General features: G+C 34.7%; 3 long non-coding RNA genes across 3 annotated transcripts; 1 reads left to right on the plus strand and 2 right to left on the minus strand.

Moving 5' to 3' along the window:
* Positions 1-460: 460 nt before the first annotated feature.
* Positions 461-6,572, minus strand: LOC145951846 (uncharacterized). Its single transcript, XR_014429786.1, has 2 exons — positions 2,137-6,572; positions 461-646 (listed from the first exon to the last, which is right to left on the minus strand). It is a non-coding gene; the product is annotated as an uncharacterized LOC145951846 (long non-coding RNA).
* Positions 6,573-10,534: 3,962 nt separating this feature from the next.
* Positions 10,535-11,423, minus strand: LOC114917094 (uncharacterized). The gene is made up of 2 exons (XR_014429557.1): positions 11,352-11,423; positions 10,535-10,723 (listed from the first exon to the last, which is right to left on the minus strand). It is a non-coding gene; the product is annotated as an uncharacterized LOC114917094 (long non-coding RNA).
* Positions 11,352-18,230, plus strand: LOC145951676 (uncharacterized). Its single transcript, XR_014429558.1, has 2 exons — positions 11,352-11,418; positions 17,985-18,230. It is a non-coding gene; the product is annotated as an uncharacterized LOC145951676 (long non-coding RNA).
* Positions 18,231-24,004: the final 5,774 nt, after the last annotated feature.

A 24,004-nucleotide genomic window follows, 5' to 3' on the forward strand; every position in this document is an offset into this window, starting at 1 on the left:
CAGTTTGCCTCCCAACTAATTCTGATTTAGAAACTAAGGCAACGGGAATTTGTTGGAAATTAATTGTGTGCCGAATTTTATGATTTTCTCCCAAATGGTTACCGACTAATTAACATTTAACAACTAGCTAATTATTTTTTAAGTATAAATATGTTTTTAATCCTCGTAAAATAATTATTCAGTTGCAAAATTTAGATTAATATTTTAACTGGTTGGCTATCGAAATTGCAAAATTTTATACTGTTAGATGAATTATTCAATAGGAGTTTGCTAGGTTAAGCCCGTGACTGATCAAAGGGCACTAGTATAGTTGTGTAGCTAGTATTAAAAAAAAAAAAAAAAAAAAACAGTTACAGTCCATGTAACGACCCGCCATGGTCTCTACACTTAGTGGAATCGCACTACTACTAGTGAACTAAGGAAAATATTAAATTGGATAACTCATACTTACAGGTATAGATAAGAATAAAAATAACCAAATTCTTTAAATACAAAATAAAATGTCATATATGTACAGTCATCCCAAAAATAATATTTCCTAGTGCCGGTCAAACAGACAAAAATCGCTACCCAAAATGGTAACCCTAACACGAGGATCAAACTCCCCGTCTCGCAGCGGTCACCTCGACTCCAAGCTAGCCCTGATCTGCTCCCATACCAAGTATGATCATCGCAGTTCCACCACATGGAAACATAAGGGTAAGCTAGAATTCATAAAATGAATCATAATAATCTATACTACACAATCGTATTCATAGAGTCACACCATACACTCTATCCAATACTACTCATGCATAAAATATAATCCACCAGTCATGAAGTCAAACACCACACTTCATCATATTAATAATCATGCAATAAATGCATCTCATGACAGATATCAATGCATATCAATCATCTAATGCGTCGTCACGCATACACCTAGGAGATCTCCACAACAATAGAGCTGTATAAGTGACATTCCATCCTACCGAAACCACCCCAACCGTTTTCACGCCCAATGCGCCCGCTCGGTCACAGCTAAACAGGATATATAATCCTCCCTCGGGTTTACTCGGATGATGTCACTTACACAATTGGAAGTCCAGATCCACCGTCAGGTATAGCACAGCTGGGTACGGGCTTACCACGACCTTGGCATGCATTAACCAAGTCAATTGTGGAGTTCGCCCACCGACTATCCGCAAGGATCCACGCACCTTCCCGAGTACTTGGTTAAGGGAATAACCCTCGACCTCATACCCCGCTCCAACACTAGCTAAGGACTTAGAGGAGACTCACCCAACCCAGTGGCCTATCTGAGCACCACTCTCCCAAATCCAGTGGCCTCCCAGAGCACCACTCTCATATATCAGTGGCCTATCCAAGCACCACTCTCAAGAGACTCTATGTGAGCTCTTCCAGTTCGAAAATATTTTTCCTCTCCTCAAGTCCTAGGCTAGACTCATGCCATAGGCATCACATGCAATCATGCATCATACATCATAATGGTCTGCCCACCATCATGATCAACAATCATACACATGTCATAAGACATCACATGCAATAATGCATCATACATCATAATGGTCTGCCCACCATCATGATCAACAATCATACTCATATGAACATATACGCATGTCATATCATATTCAAACATTCATACGTATCATCACAAAGCATACATATGAATCACACCTCACCATACATCATATATCATATATACATGATCTAAAACTTTAACTTTAAACATGCATAAGCATCAATTCATTTATAAACTTATTCACGCTCGGCGTAGCCTGAGCTCGCCCAGCCTAATCCCAGCCTGAGAGTCCCAAGACTCATCCACGCCTAGCACATTCAACCTGCGCCCGGCCTAAATTCCAATAACAGAGTTCACAAACTCTCATCCACACCAACAAATCCAGCCACATGCAAACACAAAATACAATGCATAGACTTCATACAACTTAAATAAACCTAGAATCAACATGCACCCATCTGATGCATCAAATTCACCAGAACCCCCATTTTTTTCCAAGACTTTGAACAATTAGCGAATTCTCCGATCCAGCCATGGATCCTCAACTTCCATGCATCAATTAAGTTTCTAAACTCACATGCAACTTAAATAACAAACATTCTAGCTTCCCTTACCTGAAGATTGGCTCAGATAGCCAAAGACTGAACAAAAGTAGAATTTTCCCTCGAGGCTCAACTCGGAACTTCAGTCTTCCCAAAACAAGCTTTCTGATCTGAATTTCAAGAAAAGTCAGAAGGAGTTAGTGATCTAGAGGAGAAAAGGAGTCAAACAGAGAAATTTGGGAGAGAAAGGAGCTCACTGACCCAGAGACCTTCTCTCTAAAACTTCTCTCTAAAAACTCCGAAACTCCTGAAGGCCCCCAACCCCCTATTTATAGACTTTCGGATTGGCCCAGAACGGCCCGTACCGAGTTCGGAACGGCCCGTTCCGAACTCCCAAATCATGCACAAAATTAACGCCCAGAACGGCCAGTTCTGAAATCAGAACGGCCCGTTCCGGGACTCATCCGGAACGGCCCGTTCTCCCTCCAGAACGTCCCGTTCTCCCTCCAGAACGGCCCGTTCTCCCTCCAGAACGTCCCGTTCTCCCTCCAGAACGGCCCGTTCTCCCTCCAGAACGGCCCGTTCTCCTTCCCAGAACGGCTCGTTCTCAACCACAATATGTAGTTAAATTCAGTAGCTTGGAACGGCCCGTTCCAATTTGGGAACGGCCCGTTCTGGGCTACTGAATCAGCCTTTTTTTTTTTTTTTTTTTTTTTTTTTTTTTTTTTTAACAATGTTACAGTCCATATTATTGTTTTCAGTTTTCTTATTAATTATACATCACTCTTTAATATACTGCACTTGTTTCTTGTTTTTACGTCTCTCTGTAACCAATTTTTTTGTGGTAAGATACGAAAGAATGTAGCTGCATCATAATATTCTTGGTTCAACTTGCATGCGCTGGCTGTACATTAATAAATAGTTAGGGCCACTTAAATTATTAAGCATTTATACACTATGGCCAATTGAGTTAAAGGTGCACGTGCGATACGCCCCTCTACCTTAATTTGTAGTTACTTTTGTTACGTATAAGAACTATGTGTAGATGGGAAATGAAAGAAAAAGTACGTTTGAATCGGAATAGAAAAGCTTTCAGCTTCCTACCCGCCACTTTAAACGTATGTAATTATTTGGCTTTCATGCTTTATGCTTATGTGCATGGGTAACTATGTATATATATTACTCGTGAGAGCGACTTTGCAGAAAATGGTCCTCCCCAACTTTGTTAATTACTGAACCACGTACTGTCATGCATGCATTCTCCATAATTATTGTTACAATGTCGCTTTTTTAGTTTCATTTTTTTCTTAGTGAAACACAAATATATTTTATTTCAATTTATAGCGGGTTGTAACTTTGGTTTCTCTTTATAATACTATTCTACAATATTGTTTTGTTTGGGGGACTCTTCAAGTCTTCTTTCAGGTTGCTCTGAAGCAATATTTGAGTAGATATATGCAAAAATACTTCTTTTAATCATCGCCCAATTGTGTTAAAATTAAGTGCTTACCTAATCGGTTCCCACCCTTAATTAATTATCTTAGTATTGCCAGAAATTGATTTTAAAGCCGGATTCGTACTATCAATATCTTCCCTCATTTGTGATAGGAAGAATGAGAAGTTTCTCTTTTGTTAGGTCGGATCAGAGTCCCTCTCATGTGATGGCTTTCGATATTTTTGGTCCATTATAAATCAATCAAATACATATATGACTTTTTTTCCCTTTTGTTTTTCCTTCTAGACAAAAAAATTAAAATAAAAAAAATAGCATGACCTCATGTCCTTGTCAATTTTCTTTTACCACTTATATAGGTTTTGAATCATATAGCTAGCTAGTGTATATTAATTATTGGCTAGGTTACTTATACATATATATTAAAAAAAATAGTTAGGTTACTTATACATATATAAATAAATAAATAGCTTGGTGATATAAGTCAATGAGAGAAAACAGTCTTATGTTTGGTGAAGTTTGAAAAGTATAATAAGAATATTAGTTGTATGATTAAGTAAGTAATATCTCACAAATTTATTTATTGTGTATAGATGTTTGTGAAAACTAGAAACTATATATGCGCAATCATTATTTTGATAGGTTAGAGTTTAGCCATAGCTCTTTTATTTATATACTCATTTATTTGTTTTTAATCAAATAATGAAAGGGTTTTAATACCCTCTTAAGAATTAGTTATAAGTTTAACCGAACTTATAACTTATAATCAAATAATTTGTGTTTAACTGAACTTGTAAAATCAATATTTAAGGTAAAAATTATTCTTTATTTATATATTATTTCTTCCATCTCTATTTAAAAAATATTTTAAAATAAATGATATATTTATTTTTTTATTGTAATATTAATTTTTTAAATTTATTCCTTCATAAATCGTTCAACTACTATAAGTAAAAGTAGTATATTTATTAAGATGTGGATTATTTTAGTAAAACTATATATAGTTATACCTTTATTTTATGTGTAAAATTCTTAAAATATAATAATAATAATAATAATAAAAAGGATTATAATTTGGCTATATTACTAATATCCAACATACTCCCCATCAAGACTAATTAATAGTCTGTCAAAAAATGTCTTGTACTCCAATACCTTAACATTATTATAGAACTCCTAATCCTCTCTATAATCTTTAATTTGTTTGTAACTTACCAACATGATCCTTAATCTCAAAGATCCAGCTCTTAAAGTTGACGCGCACGAGTTTAGGTTGTGGTATGATTGAGAAAACAACGTACATGAACCACAAACAACGCTGGTAACCATGGGCACTTTGTTGTCCAGTATCAGTATTCAATTATTAAGTGACATAATTTCACGATATTTTATATCATTAAGAGAGAACATGACAAATCAATTGATTCACCTGGGAAAGACCCAGCAGAACCAATTATTTCATTTGGCATCCCTTGTTCACGAAACCAAATCTTGTGGTCGATCGAGCTGATTCGAATGATTTTTTTGTGGTATTAGGCACCGACGAATTTCTCCTGTCTTTGCCACACACATACGAAGCCATTGGCCTTAATAATTTTGGTGTACATACGAACAAAGCAGTATGTAACAAGAATGCAAAAAACAAGCATTGCCACATGAAAATACACACCCTTATATAGTTTTCTACGTCACCCTGTGTGATTTGAGATTGAGTTCATTGAGCTTTGTTATTATTAGAATACTTTATTGGTTTTAAATGTTTCTGTTCTATTTGAAAATAAAAATGTTTCAATGTCTTTTTCTATTCAATTCATCTATCATATAAAACTCAAATGAAGTACTACTAATACTATATATTTCCACTACATGAAATCTGATATTATAAGAATATTGAGCTAAAAGAATGATAACATATTAATATTTTAATAAAACTGATTTAGTTAAACATTAATTAATTTTTTGTAACTAAATTTATATAATAGTTTTGTTATATCTGATATAATTATAACTATTATATTAGCCTGTATAAATTTCACCCAAAAAAATAGCTTGTATAATGCATATAATAAATTTTTATTTTATATACTTAAAATACATAATAAATAAATATATTTTTACAATATAATTTATATTTTAAATTTATAATAAATAATTTATATTGCGACATAAAATTATTTTTAATTATGGACAATTTTTTAAAATATTATTTAATTTAGAAATATAAATAATTGTTAATCATTTAGCAAGCACATCAATTGTTGCAAGTAATAAAATAGACAAAGTTCACGTATCAAATCTATTAGAACTTGTTTGACAATTATTTAATTTAATTTTAACACTGAATAGGAGAATTTAGAAAAATTAATTTGTTTAAGTTATTGCATAAATTTGAGTGCGTAACTGGCTCGCTCCCAAAGGTTGCCTATGACAACTTGACTCGTTTAGAGTATCCTCCTAACTCGCTTAAACAAGCTCTTCATCTTCCTCCAATGATGCCTTTTGTGTTGACTCGCTCAAAATGTCTATCACATTTGCTTAAGTAACATAAACTTCTAAGGCTTATCTCTGTCTTATGGAGAGGCTCCTTCAAAGTACCCACGTGATTGGCTTAAGCGAGCTTGGAGTCATTTTTGAGTCTCCTCAATTTTGTAACTTAATTATTTTATAGTTTCTTCTCCCTATATCTGAAAACTTACAAAATTTAATAAAAAATACTTAAAATTGAACAATTTTCATAATTTAAAGTCTTAGAATAGTGGATTAAGCCTAACTTAACCCTACAAAATCGGCTTGTAAGGTAAAGGTTGCTTTCCACTTATATACTATTCAATTGCCTAATCTCTAGTCGATGTGGGACTTGGGTTTTTCCCAATACACCCCCTCACGTCCAGCACTATTGGGCTTGGTACGTGGATAAATGGTGGGTGGCCCTTTTTAATGATCTAGGATTGGCGGGACTTAGGTTTTTCCCAATACACCCCCTCACGCCTATGAGGCATGCATCAATGGTGGGTGGTCCATTTTTAAAGTGGATCTAAATGGCTCTGATACCATGTTAGAATAGTGGATTAAGCCTAACTCAACCCTACAAAACCGGCTTGTAAGGTGAGGGTTGTTTACCACTTATATACTATTCAATTGCCTAATCTCTAGTCGATGTGGGACTTGAGTTTTTCTCAATATAAAGAAAATTAACTCTAACTACTTATTTGTGACAAAAAAAAAAGTCTAAAGCATAAGATATATAATAATTGTCTTTATTAAATAAAAAGTATTAACATATTTAACAATTATCAATAACATTATAAAAATGATAGATTAAAGAAGATAAGAAATTAAAAAGAAGATAGCTAAAATTACTTTTCAAAAATATTTTTTATCATTCTAGAAAATATTTTTCGAAACAGTGAATTTAGTATTTCTAAAATTATTTTTTAAAATATTAAATTTACTATCCTTAAAAAGTATTTTTTTTAATATGTAAAAAGGATACACTTTAAAAATTTATTTTCTAAAAATACTAAATTTATTATTTTAAAAAGTATTTACAGTAGTATAAATTTTATATTTAAAACCTTAAAACGAAGGAAATAAGTGAGCGTAAAAAGGGAGGGTCATGCGTACTTGGAAAAAGAAAAGTTAAACACCGGAGACGAGGCGTTTGTAATGTTAGAAATTAGAAAATAAAAGGAAATAAAGATATTTTGCAACAAAAAAAAAAGAGTTAATTATTAACGTATAGCAGTGTATTTTTTTTAAAAAAAATATATAAAATAATCATGATAAAGTCCAACAAATTAAACCTAGTACTTCCTCCCAAGTCCCACCAAGGGTAGATTGTTAATGATACCTAACGTCGTCATTTTTATTTTTTTTTATCAATCAAGCGATAAGTATTATATATAATACGGAAGCACTAGAGGTACTCAATTACATATTCACAAAACAAGCCTAAATAATAACTTACTATGGATTACTTAGCTTGTACCTCCATAGTTATAATCAGAGAAGACCTTTTACATTAACAAAATTAAAGTGCCTTAGTCGTAGTACAAATTAGTGTTCAATTCAATTACCAGTCTTTAAGAGAATCAAAGCATGGAATAGGGTTTGAACACCAATCGTGGATAGAAAAAGTGAATCATTTACATTTTGCTTTGAGGCAGTGCCAGACTCTAATTTGCACCATCTCCAAAATGTCATTTATATCTTCCCTTTTTATTGTTGAAAATCCAGTTGTTTCTCCACTTCCAGATATTCCAAATCATGATGAACCAGATCGTATTCCATATTTTGGTTGTTTTTTTCTTTTTCCAAAGCCCTATATGATTGGTAAAGTGTTGTTTGCCTTGTTCTGGGAGTACTATTTGTATCCCAAACCAATTGTAACAAAGCTGCCAAAGTAGATAGGAGCCGCTACACGTAAAAAAAATGGTGAGTGGATTCTGTTTGCTTGTTGCAAAGAACGCACCTCTTTTGTTGTTCTTAATGAATGATGCCTCTTTTTTCCAAATTAGTTTTTGTTGCAATCCCATTATTTAGGATTCTCCAGCCCAAGCATGATGTTTTTAGTGGAGCTAAGGATGTCCAAAAGGTCCTAAAGAATGTTGTCTCTTCAGCCTGCCTCTCTTGAGAGAGGTGAAGGTAAGTTGAACTCACTGTGTAGCTACTTGAAGGGTGTAAAATCCATCTCCATTTATCTTGTTATTGCTGCTGCATAATAATGTTATTGATGGAGGACAACATGATTCGCAAAGAGTCTTCTTCCCACTCAAATAGATTCTTTCTCCACCTAAAGTTCCAAGTCCAGTACCCACCCACCCAATTTCCCATATCAGCTATCAACTCATTTTTTTGTTCTGAAACTGAGAACAATCTTTGGTATGTATCTTTTAAAGCACTCCTCTCACACCAAGGTTGTTTCCAAAAATAAGTTTCCTTTCTGTCACCTATTATTCTCCTAATACCTTCCTGAAACCATTCTCTCTTTTCTCTTTTACCTGATTTGCTTGCTTTTATGATGTTGTTCCACCAGCTCGAACCCCCTCTCACAATTGTGTCACTCACCAAACTCACCTCCCCATATCTTGCTTCAAGGACTTTGACCCATAAAGCATTAGGTTCATTAACCATTCTCCATTTCCATTTACCAAGAAGAGAAATGTTAAAAATTTCCAAGTCTCTCACTCCTAATCCTCCACTCTCTTTTGGCTTACACACAGTAGACCATTTCACCCAATGGATTTTTCTTTGTTCCAACCCTCCACCCTAAAGAAAGGCTCTTTGAATTTTGGTTATAGACAAAGAAACAGCTTTGGGAATTTTAAAGAAGGAAAGATAAAAGAGGGGAAGAGAAGATAATACCGATTTTAGTAAAATGAGTCTTCCACCGAAAGAGAGATGTCTCCTTTTCCAAGCCGATAACTTTGACTTCATCCTGTCTTTGATGGGATTCCAAAGAGAAAGAGATTTGTATTGGGCCCCAATTGGTATCCCCAAGTACACAAATGGAATAAAAGTAATGGAGCATTTAAAAACATAACCATTCTCTCCAAATTTTGCTCCTCGACATGTATGCCTATGAGCCTACTTTTTGAGAAGTTCACTTTAAGTCCTGACACTAGCTCAAAGCACCTAAGTATAGCCTTAAGGGATCTAACATTCTCCCATGAAGGTTTTCCTATGAGTAGGGTATCGTCTACAAACTGGAGGTGGGTAATATTAAGGTCCATCTGCCCTATAGAGAATCCCTCAAACAATCTACCCTTGGTGGCTTCCCTCATTAATCCACCTAAACCTTCTGCCACTATTAGGAATAGAAAAGGTGCTAGGGGGTCACCCTGCCTTAAACCCTTAGACATTTTGAACTCTTCGGTTGGGCTTCCGTTTAGAAAGATGGAAATTGAGGAAGACACTAGGCATCCCCTGATCCATGATCTCCATTTGGAGCAAAATCCCATACGACTCATCATGTAATCTAAGAAAGACCAACACACTGAATCGTAAGCTTTTTCAAAGTCTATTTTAAAGATCATACATTGTTTATGTTTCTTTTTTGTTAAATCTACAATTTCGTTGGCTATTACCACTCCATCTAACATGTTTCTACCTCCTACAAAAGCATATTGATATTCTGGTATGATGTCACTTATGACTTCTTTAATTCTTCCAGCCAACAATTTTGCAATAATTTTATACAAGCTTCTTATTAAAGATATCGGTCTAAAATCACATAGATCCTGTGTACTACTATTTTTTTTGAATTAGCACCAAGAATGAGGAATTTGTACCCCTAGGTAATTTTCCATGCTCTTGAAAATCTTGCACTGCATTGTAAATATCATTTTTCATAATGTCCCAGCATTTTTTGATGAACAGCATATTGAAACCATCAGGTCCTGGACTTTTATTACTCTCACAGCTCCACACTGCTTCCCTTATCTCACTACAACAAATGAGCTAAACAGTGAGGGTTATTTTTACGTTTAGTGGAGGTTTTTACCCTCCGCAAAATAAATCGCGGAGGTTTCTAAAAACCTCCGCAGTTACATTCGCCGCTAGCAATTAGCGACATTTTTTAGAAACCTCTGGTATTGTGAGTGTTTAGCGACGATTTTGTTAAAGGAGGTTTTAAACCTACACTAATAGTGGAGGTTTTTTAAATGAGGTTTTAAAGATATGCTAACTGCAAAGATTTTTTAAAGGAGGTTTTAAAGCTATGCTAATTGCAGAGGTTTTTTTACTGGAGGCTTTGAAGTGGAATAACAATAAAGATTATTTAGTGGAGGTTTTAAAGTAAATTAACTATTACAATCATTAATCAATATATTTTTATGGAGTTTCTAATCCTCCTTATTTTCCTGTATATAATAATTTTTATACCCATTTTAATTGGATAATCTACATGTATTACAATTTCTCATTTTCACTTTTGATATTTATAAGAAACTTAATGAAAAAAAATACACATAAAATGGATGAAGAATTTCCATTACTAATAACCAAAAACACAACATATAGTTCAAAGATTTATAATTCAAACTTCTATTATAAATCCAAGTACAACATAAAATCCATAACATTGTCAAATTAGCCTCATACTAAACTTTAAATCCAAAATACAATATATGCAAACTAAGGGTTGCTAGCACCAGATGATCCTCTTGCATCCAAAGGTGTATTAGGAACACTTGAAGCGTCGTTTGGCTGAAATAAGAAAAGAAAAAACACTCAGTCAAGAAAAATATATATCACAAATATTATATGATAATGACAATTCCAAACACCCATGACTATATTAGCCAAGGACCAAAACAGACCAACCAATTAATGTAACCAACAACATAACCCATAGTTAAAACTGGAACTACAGACCAACAACTCCATGAAGCCAAAACCATAATACCAAACCAGAGATGTGTAGCAGCCAACTAGTTCCCAACCCAATAACCAAGGACTGAGAGTAGTCCATTCAGACTCTGAACAACCAAAACTAGAACTGAACCAACAAAACATCCAGCCAAACCAAAAATTGCAATAGAAATCATATTGCAAACCATGCAGCCAAATATTATAAACCAACAAAGCAACCAACCAAACCAGAAATTGTAGTAGAAATCATGCAACAAACCATGCAGCCAAAGACCATGAACCAACAAAACAACCGTTCTAACCAGAAACTACAGCAGAATCATGATATAAACCTTGCAACTAAAGAGTATGAACCAACAAAATAGCCACCAATACCAAAAATTGCAGTAGAATCATGCTACAAACCATGTAGATAAAGATACCACACATATTATATAATAATGTATGCACATTAATTACTTACATGTGTTTCAGGAGTGAAATAACTAGCTAATTCTTCAGGGATCCTTCCTTCCTTCATTATCATGTAGGCTGATGGAATCATGCTTTGGAGTGCAAGAGGTGACATACTCAAAGATCCAAGAGGAGTGGGCTATACATGGAAGATTGGGCCAGTCCAGGCCCAATGGGCCCTATGGGCTTGGAAGGCCCAAACCAAGTTTCAACATGGGCCTATCTTGTTATTAACATCCTTATTATATTTTTGTTAACCTAGTTTGAATATATTTTGGTCTTGTATTTTGGACCATATAGAGTAGCATTTTAGGTTATAGACTAGTTGGGCCTAGTTTTGGGCTGCATGGGCCTTTGGGCTTTTGGTACCTAATATTGTGCTCATTTTCATTATTGTAATTTTTCCTTTCCATTGTATTTGTTTGACCATTGTATTTAGGTCATTAGATTAGGAATATACAAGAATTACTTAAATAGGTAAATTAGGTTAAACTAGTTTAATTTGGAAGTCATTTAAGTTACATTTGAGTCACATGTTTAGCACCATGGGTGGCTGAACATGTGCCACTCAAATTAACCCTAAATAACTCTCAAATCAAACCTAAATGCATCTAGGCACCTAAATTTTCGGACTACCACATGGGAGCCAAAATTTGAATTCAAATTTCAAGTTTGAATTCAAATTTTGGGCGCCACATGTAGCCTTGGATTTAGGCGCCCAAAGTTGCACACTTGGAACCCTACTTAAGTTATTCTTCCACTCTTTGTATTCACTTTTGATCATAATTGAAATTTGTGAGCCATTGGCCGAGTTTCCTCTCTCAAAAGTCCCTTAGAGTTCATCTTCAAAACCTTAGGATTTCACCTTAGAATCCTCCTCTTTGAAGTGTGCTCTCCATTGATGCTTGAGCTTGGATGCTTCCCTCCTAGTTCTAGGTTGAGTTCATCCGTGAGTTCTTAGCTTCTAAGTGTTCTTGAGTTGAAGAATCAAGTCTCCATTGAAGAAGATCCGGCCTAAGCAAATCCGTGGAGAAGATCATCCATCACTTCTCCTAAGTTTGCTATCATTTTTGGTATCAGAGCAAGGTCTTCAAGGAGATAAGTTCTTGAGTTTTTGGTCCGATTTTTTTTGTGTTCTTTGTGTTCTAAGTGTCTTGTTTGAGTTTCTTTTCGGATCTACATGCTTTATATCATATTTTGTTCCATAGATCCATTGGTTGATTGTTCTTGAATTTCTTCCTCAATCAACTTGTTTAGGACCTATTAGCTTGTGCTTGTTTTTTATTTTAATTTTGAGTCTCTCCATTCCTAATATGTGTCCGTGATTGGACTGCATGCATTACATTTAGATTTTGGTTTTTAATCCATGTTTTGTCTTAGTATGTTTGTGTAGTCTTTATATGTCTTAAAATTCCTTGAATAGCATGTTGACCTAAATTTTCTTTGTGTCTTGTTCATCAATTTGTTGCTCTCGGTTTGCTTATTATTCTTGCCTCCTATATGTGCTTTTTCTTTTACCTTATTGTTTTCATAACTTGCTATTAGTTCTAGTAAGTTTCTTTAGAGTTAGGTTTTCATTGTGTCTTAAGTTTTCAAATCACATTTCCATTAAAAAATCTTTTAAAAAAATTTGTGACTCAAAATTTCAAGTGTAATCCTACTTCTAGTGCACTTTTCTTGTGGATTCAATTTTAAAAAAAAATGATGAGTTAAGAGGCTGGAAAACAGAGTTTAAAACAGAGCCTAAAAGACATAAAAGTTGAAAAGAAAAATAGTTCAAAAGGAATCCAAACCAAAACCTAAAACTAGTGCACTAGTTTCTCATTTTCACTTGAAATTTGACCTAATTTTTGGTTGATTTGTATTCTCATTTTCTATAGCTTGGAATCATATAAAAATTTGAAACAAAAGGCAAATATACTCTCTGGACTCTTAACTTGATACTGGAAAAAGAAAGAATAAAAAAAAAATATAGAGAAGACAATTTAAAAGGAAAAAGCCGAGAGGTGTACATTGGTGAAAAACCTATTTGATTCCTTGTTATTGTTTTGACTATAACTTGTTCAATTGCTTTCAAATTTTTTTTGTTTTGTTCATCTACTCTAGTACCTATCTAGGATTCATTCTAACTGAGTGCTAGCTTTGTTTTGGAGTCTTATTTTCCAGTTTTACTTATTGAACTTCTTTGAGTCTTGTCATAAACACATATTACTCTTAATTTTGGTATAAGCTTTCCAAATTGTGCTTTGTTGCTTGTCTAGTTTTCTTTCAATATTTTTCCCTGTGCTGGAAGTGGCCTTAAATCTTTGCTCAAGGATCAAGCATTGCTCAACAAAGAGTAGGAAAATTTTGGACACTAAGACCTAAACATTTGACCTAATTTAGTGACCAAAACTTCTCCTAAACTTCCTTCACTTGAGTGACCATTCCTTTCACCTTTTGAGGCAGCCACCATTAACCTCTTTGTTGTGTTTCTTTTGCAGGTCCAGTAGCATCATATTGAAGGATTAGTGGCGGATTAAACACTTGATTAAGTGTTGGAAAATTTGCACAACAATCCGTCACTAGTTGGTCACCAAAAACCGCCATTTATTGCTTTCTAGGCTAGTTTAAATTTTGCAATCTCTTTTGTATTTTAAAACCAATTTGTAAGGCTTGGAGGGAGTATTAAGAAGCTGGTCAGGTATATCTACATCCTTGATAGCATCTCACGTGTAGTGCTAGTGGAAGTGGCTTGGAAATTTCATATGTTTCAAGCTTCCACTTAGGGAACCCGACTAGTTACTTATCTTGATTCCTTTAAGTTCTTTGTCTTTTAAGTGCTTTATTTTGCTGCCTTGAAACGTCTAGACTTGTGTAGTTTACTTGCTCACGTTTAGTTTAGTCTCAAAAACAAACCAATTGTGAAAAAGCATTCAAAATTTTTGTGAAAAGTTTTGGGGAATTGGAAGTACCACAAAGGAGTTTAGTGATTTCCACTTGAAAAGGCTTGGTTATTAAGTGGCTCTTTGTGGCTCACCTCCCTTGATAGTACAACTTGTACACTTAGACTTCCAAGTGTTATTTTCATTCCTAGAAAATACCAAAAACATTTTATAACTTTTTGCATAGCATATAAAATCTTATTGCTTAATCATGAGTCAACATTCTCAAAGTAGTAGTGACTTTGAATCTCCTAAAAGTTTTAAAAGAATTGTCAAGGAGGTTGAGGCACTAAAACTTTGGAAGCATGATGAAATACTTCAAAAACAAAAAGAAAAACTTGAAAAGGAAGTACAAATCATGGCTTTAGAACAAGAGATTCAAAAGATTAAGCAACGAGAAGAAAAACTTTTGAAAAGATTGAATAAAAATAAAAGTCCAAAAGGTTCTTCTAGGAGCTCAACCAAAAGCTCCCATGATTCTCAAAGTCAAGAAAATGATGGTAGTTTGAATTTGGATGCATACTACCAACCAACACCTAGGAGAGTCATTAAAGAACACAAAGTGAGGGAATCAAGGGTTGATCTCCCTTACTTTTATGGAAAGGAGGATGTGGATGCCTACTTGGACTGGGAGATGAAAGTGGAGCAAATCTTCATTTGTCATCAAGTAGGTGAGGAAAGAAAAGTTCCTCTAGCCACCCTAACTTTTCAAGGACAAGCCATGTATTGGTGGACATCCTTGGAAAGAGAGAGAAGACTTCACAATGATCCTCCCATCACTTATTGGAATGAGTTGAGGAGTGCTATGAGAAGAAGGCACATACCTTCTTATTATAGTAGGGAGCTTATGGATAAGCTCCAAAGACTCCAACAAAAGAGTATGAGTGTTGAGGAGTATATACAAAAAATGGAGTTATATCTCATGAGGGTTGGGATAAGAGAGGAAGAAAGATTGACCATTGCTAGATTTCTAAGTGGTCTTAATTTTGATATAAGAGATAGAGTTGAGTTACTCCCTTATAGGGACCTTGATGATTTGGTCCAACTTTGTATAAGGGTGGAACAACAAAATTTGAGAAAAGGAAAAACTCAAACTAACTCTTATATCAAGAAAGACTACAAGAGGGAGGGGCAAGATAACTCTTCCACAAACTCTAGTAAGGGTCAAGAAAAAGAAAAAGAAAGTGATAAAAATAAAAATGTTGTCACTTCTAGTAGTAAAACTAGTGACATCAAATGCTTTAAATGTCTTGGGAGAGGCCATATAGCTTCTCAATGTCCAACTAAAAAGGTCATGATTTTGAGAGGACAAGACATTTATAGTAGCCTTGATGAATCTAGTTCTACCACTTCAAGTGATAGTGAGACTAGTAAGGAAGATCCTCAAATTGAAAAGCTATATCCTGTTGATGGTGATCTTCTTATGGTCAAAAGGCTTCTTGGAAGTCAACCTTGTCCCACTTCACTATCACAAAAAGAGAACATTTTTCACACAAGATGTTTAGTTTCCAAAAGAACTTGTTCTCTCATTGTTGATAGTGGATCATGTTCAAATTGTTGTAGTACAAGGTTGATTAACAAGTTAGCCCTTACCACCATTCCTCACCCTCACCCTTACAAACTTCATTGGCTCAATGAAGGTGAGGAATTGGAGGTGAATCAACAAGTGAAGGTCAAGTTTTCTATAGGGGATTATAAAGATAAAGTTTTATGTGATGTGATCCCTATGGAAGCTTGTCATATTTTGCTTGGTAGGCCATGGCAATTTGATAAACAAACTATACATGATGGCCTCACTAACAAAATATCCTTCATTCATAAAAATAAGGAAATTGTTTTTAATCCTTTAACACCACCCCAAGTGTTTAAGGATCAAAAGCAAATGAAAAAGAAAAGAAACAAAGAAAAGAAAGAAGGACAGAGTGTGGATAAAGGGGTCTCCACTAAGACATTTGTGACAAAAGAGAGTTATTTTATGACCAAACAAGACTTGAAAAGAACTCTCTTTATTCATAAAAGTTTTGACTCTTGTCCTAATGCTGCCACTTATCTTAGAGTTGAGAATGAAAAACAAAATAAATTTCAAACCAAGAATTCTCAACTTAGAGATATAGTGAAGAAGGAGTGGACTATTCCTAGTGTTACTCCTTATACTACTTCCTTGATGGTGCACAAGGAAGGAAGTATTTCTTTAAATTTAATAAAGCACCCAATTTTCGGTTTACATTGTTTAGTAGATACAACTTGTAATAATCTATATTCTATGTTTAATCTTATGGGAAGTTCTTACTCTTTTGAACTTAATATGTTTCCTTCCCTACAAGATAAATATAGCTTATATGATTATGAGTATCTAGTAAACAATCAAATCCAAAATTGTCTAGGGCGTTTTCTAGTAATTTTTTCTTTATATTTTAGGAAAAGCCTAGGTTACCATTTAGGGTACTTTAGGCAAGATATAGTAGTGTTTAAAAATCATTCTTTTCATTGTCTTAGTCATAGTGTCCATACATTTTTAGGGTTTACTTCTAGGTTGTGCTTAGAAGAGGAGCCTATTTCTATTTTTAGGGATAGTTTATTTTTCTTTCTTAGGATAGATAGAAGGACTCCTCTTAGGATTTATGAAAATTTCATCTCTTATCCATTGTATGTTGTACATGTAGGTGTTGATTTTCCTTCCATTCATCCTCGAGATTTGAGGACAAATCATTTTCAAGAGGGAGGGGATGATGGAATCATGCTTTGGAGTGCAAGAGGTGACATACTCAAAGATCCAAGAGGAGTGGGCTAGACATGGAAGATTGGGCCAGTCCAGGCCCAATGGGCCCTATGGGCTTGGAAGGCCCAAACCAAGTTTCAACATGGGCCTATCTTGTTATTAACATCCTTATTATATTTTTGTTAACCTAGTTTGAATATATTTTGGTCTTGTATTTTGGACCATATAGAGTAGCATTTTAGGTTATAGGCTAGTTGGGCCTAGTTTTGGGCTGCATGGGCCTTTGGGCTTTTGGTACCTAATATTGGGCTCATTTTCATTATTGTAATTTTTCCTTTCCATTGTATTTGTTTGACCATTGTATTTAGGTCATTAGATTAGGAATATACAAGAATTACTTAAATAGGTAAATTAGGTTAAACTAGGTTTAATTTGGAAGTCATTTAAGTTACATTTGAGTCACATGTTTAGCACCATGGGTGGCTGAACATGTGCCACTCAAATTAACCCTAAATAACTCTCAAATCAAACCTAAATGCATCTAGGCACCTAAATTTTCGGACTAGCACATGGGAGCCAAAATTTGAATTCAAATTTCAAGTTTGAATTCAAATTTTGGGCGCCACATGTAGCCTTGGATTTAGGCGCCCAAAGTTGCACACTTGGAACCCTACTTAAGTGATTCTTCCACTCTTTGTATTCACTTTTGATCATAATTGAAATTTGTGAGCCATTGGCCGAGTTTCCTCTCTCAAAAGTCCCTTAGAGTTCATCTTCAAAACCTTAGGATTTCACCTTAGAATCCTCCTCTTTGAAGTGTGCTCTCCATTGATGCTTGAGCTTGGATGCTTCCCTCCTAGTTCTAGGTTGAGTTCATCCGTGAGTTCTTAGCTTCTAAGTGTTCTTGAGTTGAAGAATCAAGTCTCCATTGAAGAAGATCCGGCCTAAGCAAATCCGTGGAGAAGATCATCCATCACTTCTCCTAAGTTTGCTATCATAGGCTTTAAAAGCTTATTCTAAATTGTTGTATTTCTCTTGCCATTGGTTTAAAGATGGAAAGGCAACACCAGATGAAGAAGAACTCAAGCTAGAAACGCGAAGTCTTGTATTCCTAAATCTATTAGAAGGAACAGAACCCAATCCCATGCATCGTACTCTACTGGAGTGCTCTGGCCCTAGCACTCTACCAACAACATCTAGAGGAGAAACTTCAGATTTATCAACTATGCTTTGAGTCAAACCTACTTCAATTTGTTCCTACAAACATGTAATAAAATCAAATATAAAAAAGGTGCAGAAACTTGATGAATCAAAATCAGCACAAATTTTGTTGAATTAAAATTTAAAAATGCGGTATAAATAAAAAAAAATGCCCTCCATCCAAAATCAATGATGACGTGAAAACACAGATGTAGTGAAATTAGAATTGAAAAATGAAATGTTGAAATAAGACACCCAAACGGAATAAGATGCATGCAGCACAGCCAAGAGCAAGAGGATTGTTATTGAATTCACAAGTCTCATTTTATAGTCAAAGTTCATAATTACAAGCCTAACTTCAGTGGCTTAACAGAGCTAGACGATCTTACTTATGATCAATAGCTTATTGACCCAAAGCAGCATTGAGTTTAGATTTCTATAACATGTCATAAAGGGATTAAATTGTAATCGACAACTATATTTAGTGAAATTCTCAATTAGCAATGGAAACTATTACTTTTATTTACAGTCATACATTTAGAGTTACTTGTATATATAATGTGTAAAACATGTATAAAAGTGTGAAATATTACTATATAAATATAAACAGGATGTATATACAATAAATCTAGTAAATGTTGAATGTTTTAGTATCTTGGTATTAAATTTAACGGAATTGATGGATCACTAGGAGTTACTATCGTGACATTTTTCCAGTGGGCCTTAACATGATAAAAAAAACTAGCAACAAAACCAACGTCCAATGTTTTAGACTCTTTGGCCAAAGGGAATGCTCTCTTTCACACTTGTTCCAACTGAATACATTGAAGGACATAAAGTTTATAATATGTTCATTTTCATCACATATAAAAATGTGGAACAACTTTGACCAGAAGTCCACACCAATGAAAAAACTCTTCAAATTTGAAACGGGAAAATGGTATTGTGAAGTGTAAACATGTATATATAGCAGCCGGGTAAATTAAACAAAAACGAGAATCATGCTTATATGAATGATCAAGGAAATTACTAGTCAAAATATATTACATAATTAGATGTAGAGAAATTAAAAAGTGGGAAAAAGAAGTTTGCAGAGACGAAAAATAAGGGAAAGTGAAAGCAGGGACTAGAAATATGAATAATTGGTAATGTGGGTGGCCTGAGCGCGTGCCGTCCGGAGAGTGAGACTATGAGATCAATTCAAATCAGAATATGAAAACGACGTAACTTTTGGCTTTTTATTCTCTTTGTGTTGCTATGCTACGCTAGTTAATATAGTAACATGGTAGGTGCGAGAACTAGGAATAGGAGGGGGAAAGAAAGATACAGACAGTGAGTGTTTGATTAAACTTTATTATAAAAAAATGAAATTATTATACCAACGTATCTTTCATCACATGAAAAGACTTGGCATGCACAACCAAAAAGATTAAGCAAAATGTATCACAAGAAAAATCATATACAGAGATTAATCAAAGTTAAAGTGGTGAAAGAAAGGCATAAGAAGACCAATATTGAGAATATTACCTTTTAAAAGTGCTACAACAAGGACCTCAAGCAATAGTGAAACCAAAGAAAAACTTCGTGATATATTTGTCTTAAATATTGGAGCTGGGATAAACTTCATGAACAAATTACTTCAGTAGCAACTTCAATAAAAGCTTCCTAAACAAACCTTCAAAAATAGAAAATAAGGTACCATTTTTGTAACTAAAAATAACAAAAATAAGAATTCTCAAATTAAAGAAGCCCCACAAATGCAGTATGCTGCCCAATCTTTGCATATATAGAGCTATTCCCTTGAAACAGCCTTGAGCTGTGTTGAAAAATTTTGTAGAAAAGAGAAATTTGGAAGAGTTGGATAGGGAGAGACAATATATAGAAACTTTTAAGGTTGACGAACAAGCAATTGCCTCAAGCTTATGCCTCAATTCTCAATTTATACCAACTGCTGGAGGAATAACACAGGAATATTTAATCATCCTAACAGGAACAATTGCCTTTGGCTTATGCTTTCATATCTATGACGACAGAACAACAATTGATACGAGTAATAAAACATTCATATTGAACACTGAAATCATGCAAAATACAACAATATAATTGTTGTCCCAGCGATAGAAGTCTTCTACATTGAATATTCTCTGTCCACAAATTACAAATAACTTCACACTGCTTAATTACACAACCTACAATCAGATATATACTTCTAATACATAACTACCGGCAATTATTTTCTACAAATAACTACCATCATGCAGTTTCTAACAAAAAAACTAACTACCAGCAGCTAGTTTCTACACAACTACAATTCATATCATATGAACTGCTGGACGAATAACACTGGAATATTTGATCAACCTACTTAGCAACCAATCTCTTCCCATAATTCATGGCCCACATTATGGTCCTTAATTTTAGGGGTCAAAACTTTCTTAACCTCATTGACAAATAGGATTCAAAAGAGAAATCAAGAACATAACTTGATAAAATTCAAGGTTAGAAGAGAAAATGCTAGAAAGTTTAGTAAAATGAAAAAGAGAAGTTTGGAGAAAATGGAGATTCTCTGAATTTTAATTCTGATTAATTGTTATTGTGTTTTCTGTTAGCTAGATTTGCATATATATATATATATATATATATATATATATATATATATATATACTGAAGGTTAACAAAAATCTATTCATCTAACTGAGCTGACTTAACAGTTATTATTTTAATTGAGTAACAGAACAGTAAGTATACTAAAACAAGTCTATTCCATTTCAATATTGGGTGCAAATTAGCAACGTTAAATTTGTGGGCAGCTTCCTTTATTCTTCCTTTATTTTGCCTTTATCAGTTTACGCACTCTGTATGTTCTAGGGTAATAAATTAAATTTCTTAAACAAAATGAGTTCCATTAATTTTTGAGGTATCCCAAATATGGAATTTGAGTTGCAAACCCTTTCAATTATCTTTCTTGAAGAATGGCTTCCAACAATAAAGACATATGCGCAATCAGGGAGAGTGAGACAGAAATACAAGCCAGGGAATTATCAAAGTATTAATTATATGGTAACCACCCTTACTTTTAGTACATGGAGATGCGCACCTAGGAAATACGGATGAAAGAGAACCTTCCCTAAGAGATTGACTCTAAGTTGCAAGAACGGTGTAGAAAAGTAGTTTCAGAAATGATAATAAAGCAAAAATTAAAAAATAAATAAATAAAGTGGGAGAGGTGTTTGGGAAAAGTACGATCTAAGAGCAGAGGAATGGTTTCGGAGGAGGGGAAGCCTTCCCTTGCGCGCATAGGACTTGAGAGCGGTGTTGATAATCGCGGCAACAAGCTCGTCCTTGTTAACGACGAAGCGAATGGGCCCGACTGCGGTAGAAGGCCTTTGTTGGCCTATCGATCGAAGAGGAGAAACTCTTTTCTTTTTAACATAAAGAATGGGACGGAGCAGAGGTGGCAGTTAGCAGCAGGAACAGGACCAGCAACTAGGGTTGTTCACAGAGCAGTTGTCTTTCCCTCTCAAGCGGATGCCACTCAAACTTCGAATGTGATTTTTTTATAAAAGGGAGGCGCGCAGTAGTTTAAGCGAAAAAATATTTTATTTTAGACAAAAATGGGATTTAAGCGGGAAAATATTATTTAATTAAAAGAGGTTATAAACCTCCGTAAATTAAATAAAAAAATTGCACTATTTTCACCTAATTTAATAACTTCAGGAGGTTTTTAAAACCTTCGCAAAATAACCTCTACTATATAACATTTTTTTTGTAGTGTCTGTTCAACACTAAAAGGCCTTGTCAAAGACCTGCATTGGTGTGTATTCAATTGTTGAAATTGAATTCCATCGAGTATTGGTCTATCTGTAATTGTTTCTTGAAACTTACTCTCAAAGAAATCCTTTGCCACTGTTTTCAATAGTTGTGGAACCTCACACCATTTTCCATTCACATCTAATTCTATAATTTTCTTTTATTTGTAGTAAAAGGGACTCCTTTTTGTTTAACAAATCCCAAAGTTTTACATTGAGATTTCTCCTGCCTGAAACTTCCCTTTCATTTAAGCTGCGGGCTTCCACTATTGAGTCTAAGCTATTGATATTTCTTTTTACTTCCTCAATCTGTGTGTGTATGTTTCCAAATGCTTGTTTGTTCCATTCTTTGATGCTTTTTTTCAAGTGTTTAAGCTTTTCTTTAAGTATGAATGCCCCCCAACTAGTTACTAAGAATCCTTTCCATTTTTCCTCAACAAAACCTAAGAATAAGGGGTCATCAAACCAACAATTAAGGCTCCTAAAAGGTTTAGGTCTGAATCCAGCCTGATATCCTTTAGCAGAATTGGTCGATGATCTGACACATCCTTTTGAAGGGCTTTTTGTGAGCAATGAGGCCATTGGGTGAGCCACTCATGAGATACTAGGAATCTATCAATTCTAGTGACTGTTATTCCATTTGGTCTAAACCAGGTGTATTTGCTTCCTCCTAGGGGGAGGTCAATCAATTCAACATCTTTTATGAATTGATTATAGTAGAGCATCTCCTTCTCCTCCCTACGGGTATGTACACCTTTCCTTTCTGACTTTAGCCTAACAGTATTAAAGTCCCCACATATACACCATCTCCCACTCCCATAACTGACTTTTATTTTTTGAATTTCTTCCCACAGGTTTTTCTTCCCTCTAAGATCACATGGTGAGTATATATTTACTATGAAACAGGGGATTTTATCATATCCCCATTCTCCTACAACCCCCAAGAACCCATCACCGGATAATGAAGTAATCATTGAGAATACTTGTTTTTTCCAACAGCTTAAGATTCCCCCTTATCTCCCCTGTGAAGGGAGGAAGCAGAACTTTATTTCCTCTTCTGCCCAAAATCCACTACAACACTCACTTGTTACTAACTCAACTTTTGTTTCTTGTATGCAAATAAAGTCTAAATTCTCACATTTAATGAGGGATCTAATGGCTGACTTTTTGGATCTTCCCCCAAGACCTCTAATATTATAGGAAAGGATTTTCATTTAAGAATTGAATTTGCCCCTTTCTTATTCTTGTTCATTACTTCCTTTTGGTCCCTCCATTCCATCTCAACCATTCTATTCACTATCCCATTTTCATTACCTTTATGTGTTACCCCAATCTGTTTACCTATTTCCTATAAGTCTCTAGCCTCATTTTCTATACTTTGATTCCTATCAGATTGGTTATTGTAGTTACATACTACCTTATAACAAATATGACAGAGAGAGGGGATGGGTATGTCACCTTACTATTAGGTTTTTCCTTTTTAATCACTACCTTTTTCCTCTTTTTTTGTGAGTCCTTTACTCTTTTGTTTCTTATTTTTTGCTTTGTTTTTATTGTTCCATCCCCTTTGGTTATGCACCCAGAATGATGAATCTTCTTGATCATTTTCGCTTTCCAATCCTTCCCATAATTCATCAACATCATTTTTGGTTTGAGAAATATCAAACGTTTTTGAAATTTGGCCCCCTATCCTAAAAACACCTTCACCAAACGGAGAATGGGGTTTGAAAGCTGGGGATGAAAAACCAGGAGGGTGGGTCGGCGAGGGTGGCAGTGAATGTTGGTAGTGGATAACCCCATCAGGAGGTACATTCTGGTTGGATGGTTGAATATGTGAGGCGGAGAAATTGTAAATATTGGGTTCAGATGCAGATCTTGATAGAGTTGTATGACTTCCATTTGTATTCCTAACACCTGGAGAGTTAAGGTAAGACCGCTTATCCTTGCCCCTCCTCTCACACCCCTTGTCATTCCTCTCATCTACTCTCTAATTTTTTGCCTGCGTAGGGAT

This window comes from Cajanus cajan, chromosome 9 (assembly GCF_000230855.2).
Source record: "Cajanus cajan strain Asha chromosome 9, NIPB_CcT2T_4, whole genome shotgun sequence".
Classification (NCBI taxonomy): Eukaryota; Viridiplantae; Streptophyta; class Magnoliopsida; order Fabales; family Fabaceae; genus Cajanus; species Cajanus cajan.